Genomic DNA, 16,700 nt, shown 5'->3' with positions numbered 1-16,700 from the left:
CCAGCCTGGGGGACTGAGCAGGACTCTGTCTCCCTAAAATAAAATAAAATAAAATAAAATAAAATAAAATAAATAAAAGAAAAAAAAAGAAAGTCTTTTAAAGGTCATCTGATTATATCCCCCACCTATTTTATAGGTGAGAAAACTGGAGCAGGACTGGAGGTTACATGGCTGCATTGCAGGTTGTTTTGGAAGTGTTACCACCTAGATATGGGAGCAATGGTGTCTACTTACAGTGAGTCAAAGGCAACGGCTGCAGTGCCCTGTCAGAGCAAAAGAATAAGACCATTCAGCAATATATGTTTTCATCCTGACTTCAACTATTACGTCATAACTTCAGGATGAAACATTTACTAAATTGACATATCTAAATTCTAAAATTTAAAAAAATACTAAAATGAAAAATCATTTCTGTTTTTATTCAACAAATAATGCAAAACGAAATAGGGAAGTCTTCGATATTCATTCAACAGACATTCAAAAGGTATTTTACAGGAAAAATCATTTTGCTTCCTGCCCTCCTGAGGCTTTCATTCTAATTAGGATGATGAGATTTGTGCAAAAAGAAACTAGAGCACAGTGTAATAAGTGGCAAGTGCTACACAAGGCATAGGGTTAGAGATAATGGATAATTCAATTCTAGCAGAGAGGACTGGGGAAGGCTCCTGAGAGAGGACATTGGATAACAGGTGGAATTTCAATGGTTAAAAATATAAGTAGGAATAAGAATTTATTTTCTGTCAGAAAAAAATTAATACAAAAAGGAAGTTAATAACAACAACAGGGATAAAAACAAGGTACCTTTCATTGAACACCTACATTACATGTATTAGCTAATGAATTCTTCAACGACAGTCTTATGAAGTATTTATTATTATCCCTATTTAACAGATGAGAAAACTGAGGCTCAGGGAGGAAAAATAATTTGCTCAAGAACATACAGTAAGTTAGTAGTTTGACTTCGGCTCTGTTTGATTCCAAAGCCTCAGCTATTTACCTCAAAATATTTATAATAAAATAGAGAAAATACAATTCGTATTCAGGAATCCTTAAGCAGTCAGTATAGCTCTAGTTAGGTGTTACTGTTGGTGTATCAAGGGAAACACAGAGACAGGTTTGATTCTACTGCTAACAGTGAAAGAACTGACTGCTGGGCAAAGGTTCTGCTTATTAATTATTTTTCTGTGATTAAGATCCAAGAAAGAAAACTTAAAAAGGTCAATGCACAATACATTTCCTTTAATAAGTACGTATTTTGAATCACTAAATTAGAGAAAATTGTTTTGAATCATGACATTATGAATTTTAAGCTAATATGGAAGCATGGAAAAGCTTAATACTATTTAAATAGTGTTTTAAAATTAAATATGTGTGAAATCTGGCTTCTGTTTCTCAATGGCCTCCCACAATATCCATCCAAAAAATATTGGAAGCAATTCTATTAGTCTTATTCTTGTGTAATGAGACGTACTTGCCATACATGTACTCAAGGGATCAGAGAGAAGCACTCAACATCCTGTTACTGAAATGATAGTCCACCTTCTGAGAAGAGACCTCAGTTTTGCCTAACAGAGATCCAGCTCTAAAACCATTGAAATGCTAAGCTGAAGCACCCACAGGCAGTACCTCTTCCGTTTTTCATATCTTGACTTCTGTCTCTGCCATTTCCCCTTAATTGAGATGAAAGAACAGATTGCCATCTAGAATCCCTATGTTAAGGTTAATAATTATCCTTTCTGTTTTTGCTGCTGGTGCCATTTAGAGAAAAGTTTTCTGATTGACCAGGATGACTCTTCAAGGGAATCAGTGGCGTTTCCTTATCTGACTGTCAGGAAACAGGCAGACAATGATCTTTCTGGTTTGGTTAAAGAGCAGCATTTCCCAGAGGCTGGCGGTCCCTCCAGCTCTATAGTTGAGTGACTTCTCTGGGGCCCGGGAGCAGAGAAACTCAGTGTTGGGTCCCCTAGTCTTGGCTGCAGGCTGTCCGGCCCTTCCTTGTCAAATAAAGACAGCGTTGGCTCAGGGCAGGGAAGCACCGGGAAGGTATGTGCTCAGATTTGCCTGGATGGCAGCAAAGATGTCTGTGCAAACCACTGGCTGAAGAGGATATTGCTGTTTTGAACAAATCTGGATTTCTGTCTTAAGCAAATATTTTTTGGACTCACTCTCCATCAGAATGAACTGTCGATTGCATCCCACAGTTTTGGCAACTATGGAGTTGCAAAGTGAGCTTTGAAACAGAGACAGAGGCTCTGGCTGCAAACTCCAGCCCTTCCTCGCAGAATAACCTCAGGAAGGCACAACATCCCTGGGTCTCAGTTTCAAGTGAAAAGCTGGTGTAAAATTACCCTGAGTAATTTGGTGGATTAAATATGTGACTGCTTGAGAATCCTTTGACACACAGCAGACATTCATTAAACCTTCCTTGTTTTGAGTGAATGTTGCTCACCCTTAGACATATTTACAGAGGCATATATATGTAATTCCTGGGTCTTTCTTCTTTTATCCAAAAAACAAAGGATTTTACCCCAAATGCCCTCCTGAGCCATAGCTGAGTAGACCTGCACATGAGGTAGGATCTTCTTTTCTTTTTCTTTTTTGGAGCCAAAGCTCCTTTACCAGAAACATTACCATCGATATCAACACCATTATCTGTAAGACATGATTCACAAAACTGGCACAAAGCACATAATCACATTATCACAAAACATGTATTGAGTTGATTTTTGAGGTAGTATTTTCAGATTTTCAGGATAAGGAGAGTCATTTTTTCACTCAAGGGACTTGCAGTGTATGTAAGGAGTCAAGATGTTTCTTCGTTTCTTCGTTCTTGCAATCCGCTCAGAAGTGTCACCACTCAGCATGTCTCAGATGAGCTCTCCTTCTAGTTCCAAGCACTAGCATCCCATGATCCAGCTGCTCCCTTCAATCTGGTGGAGATTGGCTTCAATCTGGCTAAGTTGGGAAAAAAATGCATATATTCTATTAAATCTTAGGCAGTTTGAGAATTAAGGTGGGGGCGGTGGGGAGTGTAAATCAAAGGAGGCTTCTCAGAGTATCTCCTGATACTCTCACAAGGCTGTGTGTGTGACACCTATGCCCCTCCAATTCCCATTACTCCCATTTTTTTTTCCCAGCCTTGGTACTCTTACCCTTCCTCAGAATGGCTGGGTCTATGTCAAGATTCCACTCTTCAGACAGATTTCTTTACCTTACCAGTAGGCACACAGCAGAGACACTTGGGATTTGTTTTTCACCTGAGAAAAAAGCCAATTGGATTAAAGCCTGGGGAAAAACTCATTGAATAAAAGCAATTCAGATCCATTGGTACAAAACTTAAAAGAAAAGATGCCAGACCCTGGGCCTACTTAGTGCTGCCTCCCCCTATACTTTATATTAGTTTTGATCTTCATTTCAGCTTTGAAGCAAAGCTGATGCCGCCTCTGCATTACTGGGTGTAAGGTGACTAAACAGTTATGTTCCAAGCATCAGTTGCTAGGGGAAGCATTAGCTTTATTACAGAGGAATGTGGCCACGTGTATTCTTCTACACAACAAGGGGTTTGTTCAACCTCTCTCACTAAGCAAGGAGTCACTCTTTCCACCACAGGCATTAAAAAATATCCTCCCATAGCCATGACAGAAAGAAGAATTCCAAAGCTGTAGCTGTGAAGGACTGCAATTAAGGAATGAGAGGTGTAGCTCTCTTCCTTCCAGCCAAGGAGCAAAGACTAGAAAACATCTCCTGTGAGCAGTCAAGGCCCCAAGCAAGAAGCTGAGATGGGGAGCAAGCATAGGGCAGGTACCGGGGAATGAGAACTGTGTGGAACACACACAACGATGTTATACTGACTGAGGCTTTTTACCAGTCCCTTGGTGAGTGGGGAACCAGACTATTATCAGAATCCACTGACTGTCCTTTAGAATGTATTGTTTTAGTCCCTCACACTCACCTGGTCCTTCCCACCACAGGACCTTTGCACATATTCTCTGACTGGAACAAACTTCACTCCCCTCTTTGTCTACTTAACTCCTAAACATGCTTTTGTATCTTAAACCTGACTTCTTCAGGAAGCCTTCCCTGCAAGGCATCTCCTAGGGTGTATGCTGAAATCGCTTTTTTTTGAGATAGAGTCTCTCTCTGTCACCCAGGCTGGAATGTAATAGTGCAATCTCGGCTCACTGCAACCTCTGCCTTCTGAGTTCAAGTGATTCTCCCACCTCAGCCTCCCGAGTAGCTGGTATTACCGGCACCTGGCATCATGCCTGGCTAATTTTTGTATTTTTGCCATCATGCCTGGCTAAACCCTGTATAGAGACAGGGTTTCACCATGTTGGACAGGCTGGTCTTGAACTCCTGACCTCAGGTGATCCACCCACCTTGGCCTCCCAAAGTGCTGGGATTACAGGCGTGGGAGCCACCGTGCCTGGCCTGGAAAACACTTTTTGTAGGACCACTGTCAATATAAACATTTTGATTTAAGAACGTATTACACAATTCAAGCAAGAATTGAATGCAGATAATAGAATAATGGGTACAGAAGTGGTTACATATTCCTGTAAATTCTCAGCAGGGCACATGAAAGATCTTTAGGGTGTCTAGGCACCATCTCTTCCTGTTCAGGTTTAGAAATCATCTGTCCATGTTCTTAATTGTCAAAAATGCTGCCCCTGGCTAATTTCATATATCCCATAGTGAGAAAAATTTTGCAACTCACAATGCCGTGGCTCTTCAGAATGTTTGATAGAAACAACACAGATCTTGCTTCTACAGTTCACTGACATCATCGATTCGATGCTGGTGACATCATTGCTCAGGATGCTGGGTCAACCAAAAGCAGCCCATGAGTATGGGCTTTTAGTGACTCTTTCAAAGGTTATTACTTTGTTTTATTGACGATGACTGCAAAGGTTGCCTCCAGGGTATGTGGGAAAATAAGAACAGTATTTTGTTTCCTTCTCATGTTAAATTTACCATTAGGAGTTTTACAGCATAAACATAGAGGAACACATCTTCCAACCATGACCTCTGGAATTCTTCAGGTTGTAATTATATGATCTCTTTCAATAATGACCATATCCCCGGCTTCCACAAATTTCCATCAGGGGAGAATAGGGGAGGGACCATAGTAGAGTAGTCCAGCCACTTAAGCAATGCCTATTAGCATGGCTTATGGTGAGCAATGATATCAACACAATAACTGGGAGCATGGAGGATACCTATTTGAAGGGTGCATTCATGTCACAGAACAAAGGACTTGAGAGCCCTGGGGTAAGTACAGCTACCCCCAATGGATGACTGCCTGATAAGTCACTTGGAGCTTATGGAGGACGTGAGGTGACCATGCTGGGCACCAGTGATGAGGACACACAAGATATTGCACATGCTACATTCTACTCTCTGGTCCTGTAGAATGGGAGGTGGCCACAGTAGGGCGAAAGCTCATGCAAGAGCCCACACACGGGACTCATGCCCAAGGATCTGTAGCAGATCATCAATATCCTCGAGCCCCAAACTTGTCCTAAGTGTAAGAGAGTGAAATTCCTCCAAATTCATTACTTTAGCACCACTCTGGTCGTCCAACGGCCCCTTATGCTGCAGACATCAAGGGGCCAGCCTGGTGCTTCAGCTAGGCTTTGATGTGCTGTCGTTGAACACAAATGATTTCATGGGACATCAACATCAAACGAGGCCACTTTGTGAGCATGATGCACCAAAACAAAAACAGGACCACTCTTTAATCATGTCTAAATGTGATTATATGAAATAAAACATGAACATAAACCTTGTCCAAGAGATGAAATTCCATGCAGCCCTCGCTGTACAGATAGTTTTCCTCACTACTGGCCACATGGCAAGGAATATGGGTGGCCTCTGAGATCTGAGTGGCTCTGATTGACATCCTACAGGGGAATAGGGACCTCCATCTTACAACTGCAAGGAACTAACTGAATTTGGCCAGCAACCTGCATGAGTGTGGAAGTAGATTCTTCCTCAGAGCTTCCAGAAAGAAATGCAGCCTGACTGACAACTTGATTTCAGTCTCATGAGACCCTGAGCAGATAATCTGGTTACACGGTGCTGGGACTTGTGACTTACTAAACTGTAAACTAATACATGAGTGGGTGATGTTTTAAGCCTCTAAGTGTAATTTGTTATAAAGCAATAGGAAACTGATACAGTCACCAAAGCTTATGGTCTTTCTTAAGATTCTTTGCTTTTATTTCTGGTTTTACACTGCATTTAACTGTAGCAACTGGTTAAATATAATTTTTCTAGAATTTTTCTTCCCACAGTGAACTTTATATAAAGTGCACCCTGTATCACTTGAATAGAGTACGATAACAATGTTATCATCAAGTAAGCCCACCTCTGCTCCTCTTCCTCCTACCTTGACATCAGCACCTGCAGTTTCTCACATTCCCATCACTGCCAAGTCGGCATAGACACTCCAGGTTTTATGTTTGGCCTCATATTCATTCACATGTTATCTAATCCTCCTAAGGGTAAAGCCTTCGCTTTTATTTTCACAAAGAGCTGTCTGAGAAGTGTGTGTGTGTGTGTGTGTGTGTGTGTGTGTTTGTGTGGTTTCAAACTCTTTGTAGATTAAATTTGTTGAACTTAGATCTCTGAATTAAGAAGTATGTGAAGGGACTTCAAAAATTTCATAGAAAATGAAATTAAAAAATAAAAAACATAAACTTTATTTCTCATGAAAACACAACCTTATAAACTTTATTAGCTCCATCAAATTCAAAACACTTTTGTAAACAATAATACCAGCCATTTAGTCCATCCCCTACAGAACTGAGGGTCCTGGGAATTTACTCGTGTCAATGCAGTCTTTTTTACATTATTAACTGAAGAAAAATGGATGCCCTTTAAAAATTTTATAAGTTTAGGAAACAAAAAGAAGGCAGAAGGAGCCAAATCAGTACTGTAAGGTGGATGCCTGATGATTCACCATAAAAACTCTTGCAAAATGTCCCTAGTTTGATGAGAGAAATAACATTGTTATGGTAGAGAAGGACACTCCAGTGAATATTTTCCGGGCATGTTTCTGCTAAAGCTTTGGATAACTTTCTCCAAGCACTGTCATGATAAGCAGATGTTATCATTCTTTGGCCCTCCAGAAAGTCAACAAGAAAAATGCTTTTTGCATCCCCCAAAACCATTGCCATGACCTTTGCTCTTGACCATACATTTTTGCTGTGACTAGACCACTTCCACCTCTTAGTAGCCTCTGCTTTGATTGTGCTTTGTCTTCAGGATCATACTGGTACAGGCAAGTTTCCTATCCTGTTACAATTCTTTGAAGACATGCTTTAGGATCTTGATTCCACTTATTTGAAATTTCCATTGAAATCTATGCTTCTGTCTGCAGCTGATCTGGTTGCAACAGTCTTGGCACCCATGAAGTGGAAAGCTTGCTCAGCTTTAATTTTTCTGTCAGAATTGCGAAAGCTGAAAAAATTGAGATGTCTATGGTGTTGGCTATGTTTTCTGCAGTTATTGTTATGCCTATTCAATTAGGGCATGAAAAAAGTTAATTTTTTTCTTGTAAATTAATGTGGATGGTCTGCCACTGTGGGCTTCATCTTCAATGTCACCTTATCCTTTCTTAAAATAAGCTACACATTCATAAACTGCTGGTTTCTTTGGGGCATGGTTCCTGGAACTTTTTGTAAATCATCAATTATTTTACCATCCTTTCACCCAAGTTTCATCACAAATTTGATATTTGTTCTTGCTTCAATTTTAGCAGAATTCATGTTGTTCTGATAGAGGTTCTTTTCAAACTTTTCTTTATCAGTGCTTCCAACTAGATTCTTTTTGCACACTCTAACAAATTAGTACAAGTTTATTTTGGTGCAAAAAATTTGAAATCCATGCATTTTTTTTTTTACAATATACATTCTCCATGGATTTTTTGAAGACCCCTCATACTAGATTTTTGTTATTTGAACTTTTGCCTTTTCATAGCATGTTTTTGGTGATCTAGTGAAGTATTCAGAAAACTGGAATAAATAAATTAATGGCATTTTTGATCCAAGACCATTCAGATATGTAGACGGAATTGCCTGAATTAATGCTTAAAATATTGTAGGAGAGGTATTATTTCTAAGTTTAAATTGGACCAATTTTTTCTTGCTTTGAAATAGGCACAAAACATACCTTTCGAGGTGAATGTTTATAAATGTGTTTGATCAGAAACATGCACAGGAGTGGTTAGGTTGCATAATGTCATGATGAAGTTTAGAGATCTCCTGGTGTCTGCATGTCCCTCAACAAGATGAACATAAGACTTTTCACATTGGCCTGGACATTTCAAGCGTGTGTCCTATCTCTTACTGGAACTAAAGACCAGTGGATGAAAAGCCAAGTTGTCTTTCCTGTTACCCAAACCACACATTTGCAGTAAAAAGAAAAAGAGTAAGTCAATTTCACTTAAGAAAGTCCTTGTTGAAGCAGTAACCATGTTACCATTTAAAATTTTGATACTTGAATACATACCTTTTTAGGTTTCCATTATGACAAAATGGGAAATGTACATAGGCCATTTCTGTTGCACACCAAAGTATGATGGCTATTGCAAGCAATGTGAGATTGTTTCAGTTGCAACCTGAATTAGCCACTTTTCCCAAGAATATCAGGGTTTCTTTGTTTTTTTTTTTTTTTTTGAAAGAGCTACTAACAGATGAGATACAGTTATTCATGTTTGGGTATAGGGCAGACATTTTCTTGAAAATTAATGTCAGACTGTCAGTTCAGGAAAACAATCATCACTCTTTGTTGCTAATGATAAAATTAAAGCTTTCAAGAGAAAATTGAAACTTTGGAAAATGTAATCTGCCATTCTTAATATGACAGTTTCCTAGTACTTAGAAAGTTTCCAGTGAGATTGGTGGTGATATTAATGAATGCCACTTATGATATTGCCTAGTAAAATGTGTTAACATTTGGGAGATCTGCCTAACTCGGGGAACCAGTAGGAGTTTATGAATGAATAAAAGATTCATTCAAAGTGAAAGTTAGAGGCATAGATATATAAAATTTTATTGATATAGTTTGATTCTACATTGCAAGCAACATTTAAAAAATTACCACTTGTCTACTTTTGATATTGTATCAAAGAAGAATATTCACAAATATCTAAAAAGCCAATTTAAATGTTCTCTTTGTTTCCAAAGGCATGTCTGTATAAGGCTGGATTTTCTTCATATACTTTAACCAAAGCAATAAATATCAACAAACTGAGAGCAGAAGATATGAGAATTTAGCTGGATTTTATTAAGCCAGATATTGAAGCAATTTGCAAAAATCTTTGTAAATGCCACGTTTCTTATTAATTGTTTTTGGTTTCCAAAAATACAGCAATTTTTAAAAAATATGTAATTTATGTTACCATGTAATAGTTGTTGTAATTTTAAAATTCATTAGTAACTATTTAAAACTTCTTAGTTTTCATTTTTAAAATAATAACTGATAAATATAACTTGTAAACAAAAGTTGTTTGTAATGATCAACAGTTTTGAAGACTTTAAAGGGACCTGAGGACAAAATATTTGAGAACCACTCCCACAGGGTTTACTCCATTTTAAAAATAAGATACAACCACATACAGAAAAGTGAATAAAATATAGTTATATCATTCAACAATAATACTAAAGTGAACCTCTGCATAATCTCCAATATGGTCAAGAACAACATTACAAGCACCCAGAAAGCTCCATCTGCCCTCCCCAATCACATTCCCCTCTTTCCCATTTTTTATTTTTTCTTAAATACTTTAAAATTTGTTTACACTTATGTATAGCTCCCTATTTGTCAGATACTGCTCTATGTGCTTTAATTTATTTAATCTTCATGTCAACCCTAAGAGGCACTATCATTAACCCATTCCATAATTGAAAAACTTAGGGCTTAGAAAGGTTAAATTAATGGCCCAAAGTCAAGTGGTGAGTTAATATTTAAACCTAGGCAATCTGGTCTAGCATCAAGTTAGCTGGTTACTTTTTTCTGTAATATATTGTCTCTCTCTAAAACTTTAAATTCTTAGCTTGAAGTCCTTAGGGCAAAAGTGGTCTTGGTGCTCTGTTTGTCTCTTTGAGTTTCTGCGTTGGTTTATTAATGCTATCTTGCTAGTTTTCAGTGCTTTTGGAAATATCTTAAAATATGCTTTCAGGAAATTTTAGATGCTTTCAATGACAGGCTTGGTCTGATTACTTCTCTTTCCATGTGACATATTAATATAAGATCCCATTCTGTATTAATATTGAACCCATGGTAATGTAATAAATGTTAAAAGATGTGCTTGGGGTTTGAGGGCTTTGATGATACTCAACATTTTTCTGGGCTTTATAAACAGTGCCTCAACTGGCCAATATCTTTAGGGTCTTCATTTATGTATTCATTATCTATTGCTAAAATAACTTTAAGCATGACGTCATCACAATACCTTTTGTAACTTTCCAAAACCATTATCTGGGCTATAAATTATAGCTCAGTGTCCATAAGTTTATATCTATAATTGCAGTACTTTGTGCTTACTCACAAAGAAATTTATCTGCAATTTTTCTCCATTCATTAGACCAAGTTAAATCTCCTGTACTCCTCATTAATGTGGTGTTTTCACTATTCCAAAGAGTTTAATTCCATCTTTAAACTTCCACATTGCCCTCCTGACTCCTCCATGACATTTACTTATTTATTACATGAAACTAGTTAGAATACTGATCTTCCATGGTGTAAAATCCTTCATCTATTTAAGTGCCCATTCATCCTTACACAAGGCATTTCTCTGTTATTGATAAATCAACCTTTTTCTCTAGTCACCAGAGACTGTAAGGATAGTCACATTGGAAGGCAATTTCCATGCTAGATTTTTGAATAAGCCCTTTTGAAGGACTTTTGGATGTTGAGATTATACTTACTGAGTTCCCCCTTTACCTATGAATTTATTCCCTCTCTTCCTTCCTTTTCCTTCCTTCCTTCCTTACTTTTTCTTCCTTTCTTCCTCCCTCTCTCCCTCCCTCTCCTTCCTTCCTTTCTTCCTTCCTTTCTCTCTCTTCTTTTCTTTTCTTTCTTTCTTTTTTCTTTCTTTCTTTCTCTCTTTCTTTCTTTCTTTCTTTCTTTCTTCCTTTCTTCCTTTCTTCCTTTCTTCCTTTCTTCCTTTCCTCTCTCTCTTTTTTTCTTTCCTTTTTTTTGGAAGAAAAAAAAAGAAAAGAACTCTGTTGCCCAGACTGAAGTGTAATGGCATGATCATGGCTCACTGCAGCCTCAACCTCTCAGACTCAAGTGATTCCCCTGCCTCAGCCTCTGAATAGAGGGCATCACTGCTGATGCCCCACCGAGTCAGAGGCTGGGAATAAGGCATGTACAACCAAGCCTGGCTATTTTACTTTATTTTTTGTAGAGACAGGGTCTTGCTATGCCCAGGCTGGTCTTGAACTCCTGGACTCAAGTGATCCTCCTGCCTCAGCCTCCCAAAGTGTTGGGATTACAGGCATGAGCCACTGCATCTGGCTGAATTGATTTTCTTTCACAAAACTCTGATGTATTTATTGGAAACTTCATTCTTTTCTTTCCATAGATAAGGTTTTTGTAAATATCCAGTGATTTTTATTATCTGTTATAGATACCACTAAAATGGGAGATAGCTTAGCGCTTGCACTGCAGAATGGGCTCCTAAATATATATTGAGAAAGTGTCTTAGACACAGGCACATTCCCTGAAGAGTCAGTGTGTTGTCACAATGATCTCACCGTCGTGAGATACTATGGCTTTTTATTGCTGTTTTCTTTTGTCCACATCTAGATATTATCAAGAAGTGACCTTGTTACCTGTACAGCCACTACTATCTTACCTGTTTTTGAAGGGAACTAGTTTGATCAAAATGTTTTGTTTGTTTCTACATGCATTGAGCAGAAACAGGCAGACGTCAAAAATCATAGCTATCTAGTGACCCTTTAAATGAGGCTTGCATCAAATCATTCTCTTACATGATGCAAGTGCTGCTGAAGCCCTGCTGACTCAGAGGCCACAAATCAAACAGCCCCTAGAATCCTGCCCTTCTCTGGCAGGGTTAGGGCTGAGACTGGGTCCTCAGACCATTTGGAATGACCAGTGATTTCAGCTCTCACTCCCTTCTCATCAGCACAGTTGCAAGTAAGTGAATATTTTTTCTTTTTATATATGATTTTCACTGTGGGTTTCCAACATAGTTACCCTGTTCTGCGTCTCAGACCTACTGATATTGCCAACATCAATGTCTGTAACAGGTCACTTATTTGTAAGTCTAAAGTGTTGGAAAACCATGCTGAGAACAGGTTTTCCACTAACCAGCATTTTCCCAAATATTGTATGTCTCTTAAAGGGAAAGAAAGTAATTATTCCCTCCTCTGCTTAAGGGTAAATGAAAAAAGTCTTTCTCTGAGCAGTCAGAATTTTGTACAGAATATAGGACAGTGTATAGCTCTGCACATAATAGTAACTCATGAATTTTTGTTGGATGAGTCAGTTAAACAGACAATAAAAAATATATCCTCTCAATAAATCCAGACAAATTTTGGAAGTAAAATAGAAGGTACCTGTGATGGTGAATTTTATGTGCCAACTTGCCACGGCCATGGGGTGCCCTGATATTTGTTCAGGCATTATTTTGGATGTGTCTGTGAAGGTGTTTGTGGATGAAACCAACATTTGATTCAGTAGACTGAGTAAAGCTTATTGTCCTCCATATTTTGAGTGGGTCTCATTCAGTTAGTTGAGGGCCTGAACAGGACAGAAGGCTGACATTCCCATGAGTAAGGGGAAACCTGTCCTACCCAACTTCCTTGGGTTGGGATATAATCATGAACAGAATATTGGTAGAAATATGTACATTAGAGGCTATTCTGGTGAGGTTTCAGATAGAAATGAGGAACATGTTATAGGAAACTCAAGGAAAGGTTATCCTTGTTATAAAGTAACAAACTTGGCTGAACTGTGTGTCCTTACATTGTGCGGAAGGTAAAACTTGAGAGCAAGGAAGTTGGTTATATAGCTGAAGAGATTTCTAAGCAAAGTGTTGAAGCAGTGGCTTGGTACCACCTGACTGCTCATAGTAAAATACAAGAAGAGAGAGATAAATTGAAGAAGGAATTGTTAAGCAAACAAACAATAAAATCCCAAACCAACCAACTCACAAAAAACCCAAAAAATATCAGAAATTAAATATTGAGAAAATCCTCAGTCTATCCATATTGCAAAAAAAGATAAAGCATGTTCTAAAGAGAACATCAAAGGTGTGGCTGAACTATCACTTGATAAAGAGCTTATGGCGTATATGAGCAGAAACTCTGCCAGTTTGAACGAAAGGGGATGGAGATGGGACAAAATAAAGGAAGGCTGTCAAGGCTTCTTGGATTCTACAGGGCAGGACCATAGAGGTATTTGGCTGTGAAGATGCACTGTTCTTCAAGAAAAGGGAAGAATGGCCCTGAATGAATTCAGAGATAGGCAGGACTGCCACTCCTGCCACAGGCCCAGGGGGTAAGACTCTTTTCTCCTTGGTTTCAGAGAAAGGGGATCTGGCATAGAGCTATGTGGCCCTCACAGAGTACCTCAGGGGTGGGGCCCTCTCAGACAGTTGTGAGGGCAGGTCCCTCCCAGATAGCTGTAGGGACAGGGTGGCTCTGCAAAGCTGTGGAATGACACTACCATCCCAGGAAGACTGGAAGTTGGGACATTGTATTAGTCAGGGTTATCTAGAGGGACAAAACTAATGGAATATATATTAAATATATTTAATATATATTATATATAAGATATCTTATATATAATATATATTATATATTTAATATATATTATATATAATATATACTTTTATATAATATATACTTATATATATAATATATATTTATATATTATATATATAAATATATATTATATATATATAAAGGGGAGTATGTTAAGTATTAATTCACACTATCACAAGGTCCTACCATAGGCCATCTGCAGGCTGAGGAGCAAGGAGAGCCAGTCCAAGTTCCAAAACTGAATAACTTGGAGTCTGATTTTCTAGGGCAGGAAGCATCCAACATGGGAGAAAGATGTAGGCTGGGAGGCTAGGCCAGTCTTTCTTTTCACATTTTTCTGGCTGTTTATAGTCTAGCCATGCTGGCAGCTGATTAGACTGTGACCATCCTGATTAAGAGTGGGTCTGCCTTTCCCAGTCCACTGACTCATATGTTAATCTCCTTTGGCAACACCCTCATAGACACACCCAGGATCAATACTTTGTATCCTTCAATCCAATCAAGTTGACACTCAGTATTAACAATCACAGACATCAAGCCAAAGAGGATTATTCTCAAACCTTAAGGTCTAATGGATTTGCCCTCCTCGGTTTTGGATCTTCTTGAGAACATCACCACTTTCTTTCTTCCAATTTCTCTCTTTGAGAATGGGAATGTCTATTCTCACCATTGTATTTTGGAAGCCCATAACTCATTTGGTTTCACGGGTTCACAGCTGCAGGGGAATTTTGCCTCAGAATGAATTATACTGTGATTCACATGTATATCTGATTTTTATGTTTAGATGAGACTTTGAACTTTAAGCTTTAGAGCTGTTGGTGGAATGAATTTAGACTTTTAGGGTTGGAATTATTGGAACAAAATGAAAGTATTTTGCATGGAAGAAGAATTTAAAATTTGAGAGGTCAGGGGCAGAATATTATGGACTGAATTTTTGTGTTCCCCCAAATTCACATGTTGAAGGCCTAACCCACAATGTGACTGTATTTGGAGATAGAGCCTGTGAGTAGATGATAAAGGTTAATAGAGATCATGAAGGTGGGGTCCTACTCCAATAGGGCTTGTGCCCTTATGAAAAAGGAAGAGACACCACAGCATGCTCTCTTCTGCCAAGCAAGGACACAGAAAGAAGGTGCCATCTACACGCCAGGAAGAGGGCCCTCAGGAGAAACAGAACTGTCTAGCCCCTTGACTGGGCCTTCTCAGGCTCCAGAACTGTAAGAAATAAATTTCTGTAACTTAAAACACCCAGTATGTGGTATTTCACTGTGGCAACTTGGGCAGACAAAGACAATATGCATCACATTTCTTCTGAGAAGCTCTAAATAGTCTAGAGGTAACAGGAGAGCAAAGCAAATCACTATCTCATGCAGGATTCCTGTAAAGACAGTATTCACTACTCACCTTCAGTAATGCCACTGGTAGACATGATCTGTACATGATATTGACAGTTGAGAGTGTTCTATTAGAATTCTGTTGCATAATTCTTATTCCGGGTTGCTTGGCAAACAAAGCCTAACAACCTCAAGGAGGTGAAGGTGAACCGTCCTTTTGCTTGTTGTGATTAACAAAAAAAAAAAAATCAATTTGCCTTTTAAGGGCTCTTTACAGACTGTTTATATGATATAAAATATAATAAGTGCAGCTTAAGCTGTTAAGATAAAGCCTTTAAAATGACACGAGCACTCCATCAAGACAAAGTGATCAGGTGAATTGCAGAACTGGGGAATGGTGAAAGGCTGCGAACTTCCCATCCAGAATACTGTTTAGAAGATGTCCACACTGAATATAGTAAGAAAATTATGCTGCACAAATGTCCTCTGCACATCTTTAATCCCAGTTCAAACAATGTCTTCCATCTAATTTTCTATAGTTTTAGAGCCTAGGAAATAGGAAGAGAATGTGTCAAGATTTTGGGAGATGAAGGGAAGAAATGACCAAAGGGCTGGAAAATAAAGGAGTAGGATGGCTACAGAAATCAGAATTACTTAAGAAAAACTGTGTGGCTAAAATGTCTTCATTTATACAAAGGCCGAATTAGCAAGATGCTGGACACTCTGTTACTGATTCAAGTTGAATAAAGAAAAGGGAATTGTTGAAGTTGAAGGTTTATGTCAGAAACAAGGGGAAATTATCTTACTAGAAGTAGTAATATTTACCAACAAGATAAATATGTGGTCACCTGAGTCTCCCGGAAAGTATTCCTCTCTTTTTTGTTGTTGTTTCTTTTTGACAGAGGATCTCGCTCTGCCACCCAGGCTACAGTGCAGTGGTGCTATCACAGCTCACTGCGGCCTAGAGCTCCTGGGCTCAAGCCATCCTCCCAGCTCAGTCTTCCCAGTAGCTGGGACTACAGGCACATGTCAGCCACCATGACCAGCTAATTTCTATTATTTTATAGAGATAATTTATATATTTTATAGAGATGAGATCTCTTATGTTGTCCAGGCTGGCTTCAAACTCCTGGCCTCAAGCAATCCTCCCCCTCAGGCTCCCCAAACACTGGGATTCCAGGCATGAACTGTCATACTTGAGATCTCAAAATTGTTTATTTTGGCCTTAGGGCTTGTTATGGTCTCAGCACAGTCCACTTGGCCCATGAGCTAGGGTAGTCATGAAACTCCGGAGTAGCCAGTCAAATTGACCACTGACAAAATGAATAAATAGCCACTGTCAATGCCAGGTAGATAATTACAACTATTTCCTCACAAATCCACAAATTCCATTTTCACTTAAGTTTTCCAGAAATGTTAGTTAATAATAGATACATAGTCCAAATTTTCAAAATTATTTCAGTTTTACAATTGATAGAGATAGAAGCAGAGTCCAACCTATTGTTAAATAATGCAAAGGGTGGTTGAAAGCCTATGTGAGGACACCTTGCACAAAGGGAGAGATGGC

General features: G+C 38.6%; 1 long non-coding RNA gene across 1 annotated transcript; it reads right to left on the bottom strand.

Annotated features, from left to right (window-relative positions):
• Positions 1-403: 403 nt before the first annotated feature.
• LOC129038532 (uncharacterized) lies at positions 404-15,302 on the bottom strand. The gene is made up of 4 exons (XR_008503175.1): positions 15,204-15,302; positions 4,718-4,821; positions 3,153-3,257; positions 404-2,955 (listed from the first exon to the last, which is right to left on the bottom strand). It is a non-coding gene; the product is annotated as an uncharacterized LOC129038532 (long non-coding RNA).
• Between the last annotated feature and the right edge of the window lie 1,398 nt (positions 15,303-16,700).

Source organism: Pongo pygmaeus, chromosome 5, assembly GCF_028885625.2.
Source record: "Pongo pygmaeus isolate AG05252 chromosome 5, NHGRI_mPonPyg2-v2.0_pri, whole genome shotgun sequence".
Taxonomy (NCBI): domain Eukaryota; kingdom Metazoa; phylum Chordata; class Mammalia; order Primates; family Hominidae; genus Pongo; species Pongo pygmaeus.
Note: the sequence above shows the minus strand (reverse complement) of the source record. Positions and strands in the feature narration are given on the sequence as shown.